Below are 8,586 nucleotides of genomic sequence, written 5' to 3' on the forward strand. Positions count from 1 at the left end.
ATTTAGGAACATGAAAAATGAATACAAAGTAATGTTACATGCTCTCAACATTATGGAAATATTATGATTTCATGCATACCAAGCAAGTGTGACATGTTCCCAAATGCACTTCACAAGATATAGCATGTTTTTGTGGGCATTTCATGTGTCTAATTGGCCAAAAATGTTAATGTATTTTATAGTGTAATATAATATGCCCCAAATAAGATTAATAGTTCTTCTTTAGTATTCCGGTATCATTCATTAAGGCCTACAAATGTTGTCCCCAACTCCTAAGTCAACTAAGTTACCAGATGAAGATTTGCCTTGCACGGGGAGGTAACTCCATTAACACTGACTTAACAATCACCAGAGGGCATTTACACAAGTTGCTTTCGGCGGGAACTTCCAAGAAGAGTGTTTTTACTCAAAGAAGTTTCATTTTTAATTTCATGGATCTATGTTTTAGGTGAGTACTTTAATTAAATGTCATCTAAGTTACCAATAGTTTTTAAAATTAGTTATCAGTATATAAAATTTTATAAATCCTATGGAATATCTATATAGTTCTGATGCCAGTATCAGCCCCATCAATAGTGAATGATGTGTTGTTTGCATCTAAAAGTCAAATGAGTGCATTAACGTCAACTAAGTTACCGTCACCTAAGTTACCATGTTGTGGTAACTTAGTTGACAAAAGGTAACTTAACTGACTAAATTCATTACAGGTCTCTTAAAATGTGTCAGCAAAACCCCAGTAACCCATAGAACATTACCAGTTAGGCAATGCTCTAAGGCAGAAGCGTATTTTGAGGTGGTATGGGAGGAGACGGAAAGGAAGGGGTGTTTTTTTAAACAGTTATGGGACATTTTCAAAACAATCTCTCTCTCTCTCTCTCTCTCTCTCTCTCTCTCTCTCTCTCTCTCTCTCTCTCTCTCTCTCTCTCACACACACACACACATATAAAGTGTAAAGTGAATACAAATTTTGAAGGCTAGTTTTTCTACTATAATTATGTTTTAAATCAAGTATTACCTTAAGAAATAAATAAAACATACAAACAGAATATGCAGTAATGTTTATATTATGTCAAGTTAACCATGAAAAGAGGTGAGATCACAAGAGCATTACATAATTTTAGATGGAGGAACAATATTGAGTTACAAATCAGTATATGCAAAAGGGGGTATAAAATAACCCTGTTTTGCATTACATATTTACTGGACATCCACCTATTAGTATAGCCTATAGATTTTATTTCATTCTTAGATTATGGCACTAACCAGCACTGAAAAACAACGGCGCTATCGACAGAAAAGAGATCAGGATGTCCAAAAACGGGAAGAGTATCTTCGAAAAGGTAGACAGCGATGGATGCAATATAAAGCAAGTGGCAAGGTGAAGGCAATATCCGAGAAGACTCCAAGAGAACAACGCCAGCAGAGGAAAGCATGGAGACATAGTCAAAGAGCATCACATGCCAGAAAGAAGGATCGGCAAGCCCAACTAACACCACCGACATCTCCAGTAGAAGGAATTCCCCATCCTGCAATGCATTCTAGGTATTGGTCACAACTTTAAAACATCTTTTTACTACAAAAGTGTAACTTGAAATATATTATATATTGACAATGAAATGTGTTGCCCTGTTTTTGGTACATTTTCCATCTCTCATTCTTACAACCAAGTGACATTATTATTTCATCCATAGCAGGTTTCTCCCAAGATTGTGTGTCAGAATAATTACGTTAAATATCCAATTTAAAAAAACAAAAACATTCTGTAGCCAGGAGGTGGATGATTTAGCACTGTTAGTTCAAGAGCACTTGCCTGAGGTGCTAGGGTTATAGGAGCCATTGGATTTTTAATTATCATTTGACCCATGACTGGTTTATTCGTATTTTGAATACTAATATCACATTCAGTACAACACCACATTTACAGCCAGTAGTAAGTTAAATGATTTAAGTGATCAGTTACTTCTTTTAATTGAATTTTCCTTTTGTTTGTAATTTTAGACAGCATATACAAGGTCGGAAGAAGGTGAAAAAGGACAGGGCTGCCTGTTATCGAGCAAACCAGAAGCTAGAAATCCTTGTTCAGCAACAGAAGCGAAAGCTTGAGATGTATAAGAAGAGATATAGCAGGTTAAAGAATAAAATAACACCGTCTGATGCTGATAGTCCTCGAACAAAGACTAGAAAGCTACTACGACACCAACAAGTAAATGTGAATGTCCGTAGAACCTTAGACTACCACCATGCACTTGTTCGTTCATTAAAAACACAGTTTAATAATTGCCAAAAACAGAATGATAGATATGTTGTTGCTCATGTTGTAATGAATAACATCACAAAGACATACCGTAAAATAGCCCAGTCCTCCACAGGCTTCTCCAGGAGGAGATGGGAAGCTTCTAAGAAGCACACCACACCAGGCCTGCCCAGAAAGCATCGTGCCGCCTCAAAGATGGCTGAAAAACTCAAACAACAAGTGAAGATGTTCTACATCAGAGATGATATTAGTAGGAGCACAACTGGAAAGAAGGAAACGAAAACTAGGAACAAGCAAAAGAAACAGAAACGACTTCTGAGTGATAGCATGTACAATCTACACAAGAAAGTTTTATCTGAATACCAAGGGCGAATATCTTACAGTTTATTTTGCCGATTACGTCCATATTGGGTCATGATACCATCATCTGCTGACAGAAATACATGCCAGTGTAAACTGCACGAAAACCTGGCTTTCAAAGCTAACAAAATGAAACAAATTCATTTAGTCAACACCGAAAACCTGGAAGAGTTAGTAGCCAAAGTAGTATGTCATGTTGAGTATGGAGAATGCATTCTGTGCAAGGATACACCTTTACCCATTACCTATGCTGATGAGGTGACTGCTCAGGATGAAATCTGGTGGTGGGAGTGGACTACCAAGACTGAAGAGAGAGACAAAGTAAAAGGAGAAAAGCAAGAGAAATACACTGTTCATTTCACTGCAAAGGAGAGGGCACATGGCACTGTTGGCACACTCACAGATCAATTCTTCATGGATTTGCTGAAATTTAAGAAACACATGTACAACATTAAACACCAATACAAAAAATACAGAGAGGTCAGAGAAAATCTCAAAGTAGATGAAGCACTACTACATATTGACTTTGCTGAGAATTATGCAGGAAAATATGCAAGTGAAATTCAAAGCGTGCACCCCTGCGCGTGCTGTAACCTCATCGTGGTGCAGGGGTGTAACATTCTCTTTGAGAATGGCCAATACAGCACAAATTGAAGTTTAGAGTAAAATTCGGTGTCCGTAAAATTCTGTGATATTTGTATTTGTATTTTTGCACAGTTCTTTACACTGTTTTTGTTTAAACCTTGAATTTTTATATTGATGTTGATCATCACTTTATTTATGTGCATTACCATAGTTTGACACCCAATAGCCGATGTATTTTTCGTGCTGGGGTGTCGTTAAACATTCATTCATTCATTCATTCATTCAAAGCGTGCATTTCGGAAGTGGTCACCAGCAGGTAACACTTCACACAGGAGTATGTTACATCAAAGGAAGAGATCCCCTAACTTTTTGCACTGTGTCGCCATGCATGGATCATAGTCCAGCTGCTATCTGGGCTTATCTGGATCCTGTCCTCAGATATATTAAGGTGGAGCACACTCAAGTATCAACCCTTCATGTCTTCAGTGATGGACCAGTGACACAATACCGACAGAAGCAGAACTTCTTCCTCATGTGTACCAAACCATTTCAAACTGGTTTTAATGTGATGACCTGGAACTTCTTTGAATCCTCACATGGGAAAGGCGCTCCTGATGGTGTAGGTGGTGCCATCAAGCGAAGTGCTGACCGCTTGGTAGCTCATGGCATTGATGTACCAAATGCTGAAACATTTTATGAAAAGTTGAAAGGATCTGCAATCAAACTTTTTTATGTACCTGATGTTCCACCAAACACCTTGCCAATGTTGTCCATTGTACCAGGAACAATGTCTCTTCATCAGGTTGTGTCCTCCTCTGCAAAGGAGATTACATATCGACATGTGAGCTGCTTCTGCAAGCCTACAGAAAAGTTCAAATGTGAGTGTTTCACAACAAGGCATTTTAGTTTCCATAAAGCAGAAAACCAACCAGCCAAGGAAAACTGCATAACATCGACAGTCTACTCACAAGATTTAAAAGGGCAACACTGCATCATTGAGTATGATGGCAAACCATACCCAGGCCTCATTATGGAAGTTGACGAGTCTGATGTGTTAGTGAAGGCGATGCACCGAGTTGGCCCCTTATGGCATAATCGCTTCTTTTGGCCTACTATGTCAGATGAATGTTGGTACAGCTATGATTCAATAATCAGACTTATTCCAGAACTTCCCCTGCGCGTGCTGTAACCTCACCGTGGTGCAGGGGTGTAACATTCTCTTTGAGAATGGCCAATACAGCACAAATTGAAGTTTAGAGTAAAATTCAGTATCCGTAAAATTCTGTGATATTTGTATTTGTATTTTTGGCACAGTTCTTTACACTGTTTTTGTTTAAACCTTGAATTTTTATATTGATGTTGATCATCACTTTATTTATTTGCATTATCATAGTTTGACACCCAATAGCCGATGTATTTTTCGTGCTGGGGTGTCGTTAAACATTCATCCATTCATTCATTCATTCATTTTATTCCAGAACCATTGAAGATTGGCTCCAGACACAGACAAGTCGAACAGAAAATATGGGAGCAAATGGTCAAGAAGTATGAATGAATCATTAGAATGAATAAGTGTGAAAACTCTATAGATTTAATGTACAATCTTAGTTTATATTCTTTCATTTTAATATTTTATGGTGTTAATGCGTTTATATTGTTTATTTTAATATTTTTAAGGTGTTAATGTGTTTATATTGTTTAATTTTAATATTTTATAGTGTTAATGCGTTTATATTGTTTCATTTTAATATTTTATAGTGTTAATGCTTTTGAATCTGCTTGATGAATTTCAAATAATCTTCTATATTATGAATTTTTGGGTTACATACATGTAGATCTTCAGAACAGAATCACATCCATTTGTGGTGCTGTGAAGTCATATGTTTTTGCATTTTTTATATAATACTGCATCATTTATGCCTTTGCCATGATTATGCTGAACTTTCTTTGACAAAACTTTATATTAGTGTTTTGTTTGACCTGTATGGCAGTTGCTTCAGATAAACAGCATTTGTATGGTCAAATCATTTCTCTGTATGGTTCGTGGTATTAATTGTTTTAATATCGCCATCTACAAATATAGGATGCATTAGTTTTGTTGTAGTTCCTACTATTTTTATCTAGTGATCTTGTATTGTCATCTATGTTACCCAGTGTTCAACTAAGTTACCGAAGATATTTTTATGTTTAAATGAAGAGCAATAAGAAGAAACTGCAAAATATAGTGGTATAATTCACATAAATGTTATAGATGCATTATATCACTTTTTCTAATTTATACTACTAAGACTGTGAATATTATACTACTAGTTGAGACATGAAATGCAAATAATAGTTTTTTGTAGTGTGATTTGAAGAGATTATGATATTATCTGCAAAGGTGAACCACTTTGTTTAACACTCGTTCCTCATAATGACTTTAGTTGAATGTGTACAACAGCACTTGGTACAGATCGGACATCACATGTTAAGATAAAATATATCGGAATGTCTCGGTAACTTAGTGGACATTTCAGTATAAGGTACTTGATATCTAGATCCAATGTGCAGTACTATTTCACCCATGAGCTCGGCTATGATACTCACTGTGATATGAAATCTGTAATGAAATAAATAAAATAAATTTTTTAAAGAAATAACTGTTTATATTTTGTAAATATGCATTGTAATTTGACACGATTCATGTAGAATGACCCAAGTTCATTTATTAAAAAGATGTTATATCACAACTATTTACATTAGCATTTACATATTGATTGTAATCAGGTTTGAACATATATACTTTGGATTTTAAAAATCCCTTTCAACTTTTCAGGTGCGTTTTTTGTTAAGGCGATTAAACATTAAAAAAATATATTAAAACAAACAATTATGACTTTAGCGAGGTCGGGTCAGATTTTAGCAAACAATGGAACACTTGCCTTTGCAATACCAGGTCACGTGATATGTTGACAACTGTTCGCGCGAGAATTCTTAACATCAAATGACAATATTTTTAATTTTTTTATTTAATTGAGGTGCATTTGCATCTGTTTGCAATTTTGTGTTTTTTACATTATTGTTACCGAAGGTTCTATACACCACCGAAGACTTCAGATGGGGTTTAAGGTCTTTATTTGGGGATCACCTGGAGGGATGTGAAGATCCCGATGTACATGTAAAACATACATCAACACACGTATATATATCCCTATAACGAACCTGGAATAACAAAAGAACATAAAATCAGTTACATTTTCCAGGTTAACTACAATTTACTTCAATATTATATTACTAATTTAACAAACATACATTTCAATTCAGACTCAAATCAAATATAATTATAATCCAAAGGTTAATTTAATTATCACATCATTGCTATAAGCACGTGCAAAGCACATTATAAACTAACTATATAAATAAACACTTCTGTGTATTCCATAGAACACATAATCATATACACATATAAGTAAATATTTAACCTACCGACTGTGGGTCAGGTCGTTTGAATAATGATGCTGGTTGGATTACATCATTGATAACCTGTCAACAAAATACCACTTATAAATATACACTCATAAAATATACACATAGAATATATTCATATCATATATACACTTAATACTAAAATAGATTAATAACTGACTTAATTTTATTATCATCAAACCTAATCACATATTCATCTTAGAAGACAAATATCCCAATATAATTATAAATATTTGTGACGGTACATGCTCTTAATTTCTTTTCGCCTGTGGCGATATTAAGTGTTTTAGAGGGCCGTGTGCAGTTAGCCCAGGTGGGCAACTTGTTACGTGATACCTTTGCGCGACAGTCGTCTAGTACACACCCAGCCCAGGTGCGGAGGCCATGTGGCTAGTAGTTACGTAATATCTCCGGTAGTGCTGTTTATGGCCAGGGGATTGCTCGCGGAATGGCGACAGCCAGTCTGACGATCAGAGAAAAATATGCCGGCGTGGTGGTTGTGGAAAATCCACATGATACGTGAGGTACCGCCTTGTACCCCCAGGCGATATTCGCTGTCTCTGAGAGTTTTGAATAAATAGCTAGGATTTTAGATATATCGAGGAGAAACGATAGGAAGGCTCCAGGGGATCGCTGTCCGTCCACTGAACGATCTATATTAGTTCAGACGGGACTTTGGTAAATATATATTTTCTGCTCTGTGTATAACCTTGATGTGATTGATGTGACTTTAAATATTTTAATTCTGTATTATACCAATATTATTTAGACGGTGCTGCCGGTCATCTGACGCAGTAATCTGTAGGCTCACTGTCCTAAATAATTATAAAAAGCTTAACCAGTCATCCTAGAGGACCTAGGTAAACTGTAGGTTATTGTCTTTATTGTGATAGGTACCAGTATTAATTCTGTGTTACAAGGTCACTGAATGAGTAGTTAAGGGTTAATTAAAAATTAACCAGTTAGGAATAGAGTTGAAATTCCTTTATCAATTAAGTTCCCCTGGCAGCGTTTCTCAATTATCACACGTACTGAACGAGTAGTAAGGTTAATTAAAAATTAATTAAATTAATTAAAAATTAACCAGTTAGGAATAGAGCTGTAATTCCTTTATTAATTAAGTTCCCCTGGAAGCGTTTCTCAATTATCACACGTGTGGGTGTTGTGTCACGGTGAAGTGATTAGCATATTGTGTAAACTAGACACCTAGAGATTAACTAATTAAGTGATCAGTTCTGGGTTGTTATTATTGTTGTTATTAATTAACTACTGCGGCAGTACATTTGTCAGCGTAGGTTAATACAGATTCCAAAGTGTATTGTGTTTTGTTGTGTTTTCTAGTGAACTAAACGTGTTATAATAATATATACTTTATAAAAGATCGTATCTCTGATCATACCTAGACGAGCCACTCGGGTAAATACTGCTCGATACAGACAGATCTACTAGATATACAGTTAGGAGAGCTATTTGGACAATCGTGTTTCATTCAGTTACGGGTATTATAGGATCCCCGTGACAATATTATTAAACACTACTTTAACCCATTCGCTATAGAATAAGTTTAATCAACTGCTTCCACAAGCTAAGTTCTAATTTAAGGATTATCATAAAATATACATACACTAATCTATTTTACTACTTAAAACATATGGTTATATCTTAAAATATATGTTTATATTTACCCGTGTTGTTAATAATTGTGCTGTGCAGAACTTAATCAACTATAAAACTTGCAATGCAGAAAAACACCTCTGTCTTGCTTGAATGTTTAAAAGTCTCTGACCCCAGAGAACACCAGGTAACAAAAGAAACAATAGATGAGCTTACTACTGAACGACTACCTGGCCTGAACACTGAGTTGAGGGTGAACACAACCCACAGGAAAACAATAGAAACAAAATAAGAGACAGCTTTGCACT

General features: G+C 35.6%; 1 long non-coding RNA gene across 1 annotated transcript; it reads left to right on the top strand.

Annotated features, from left to right (window-relative positions):
- The first annotated feature begins 210 nt into the window (after positions 1 to 210).
- On the top strand, positions 211 to 1,312 carry LOC121386896. The gene is made up of 2 exons (XR_005959728.1): positions 211 to 448; positions 1,250 to 1,312. It is a non-coding gene; the product is annotated as an uncharacterized LOC121386896 (long non-coding RNA).
- Positions 1,313 to 8,586: the final 7,274 nt, after the last annotated feature.

The sequence above is a fragment of the Gigantopelta aegis genome, chromosome 12 (assembly GCF_016097555.1).
Source record: "Gigantopelta aegis isolate Gae_Host chromosome 12, Gae_host_genome, whole genome shotgun sequence".
NCBI classification, from domain to species: domain Eukaryota; kingdom Metazoa; phylum Mollusca; class Gastropoda; order Neomphalida; family Peltospiridae; genus Gigantopelta; species Gigantopelta aegis.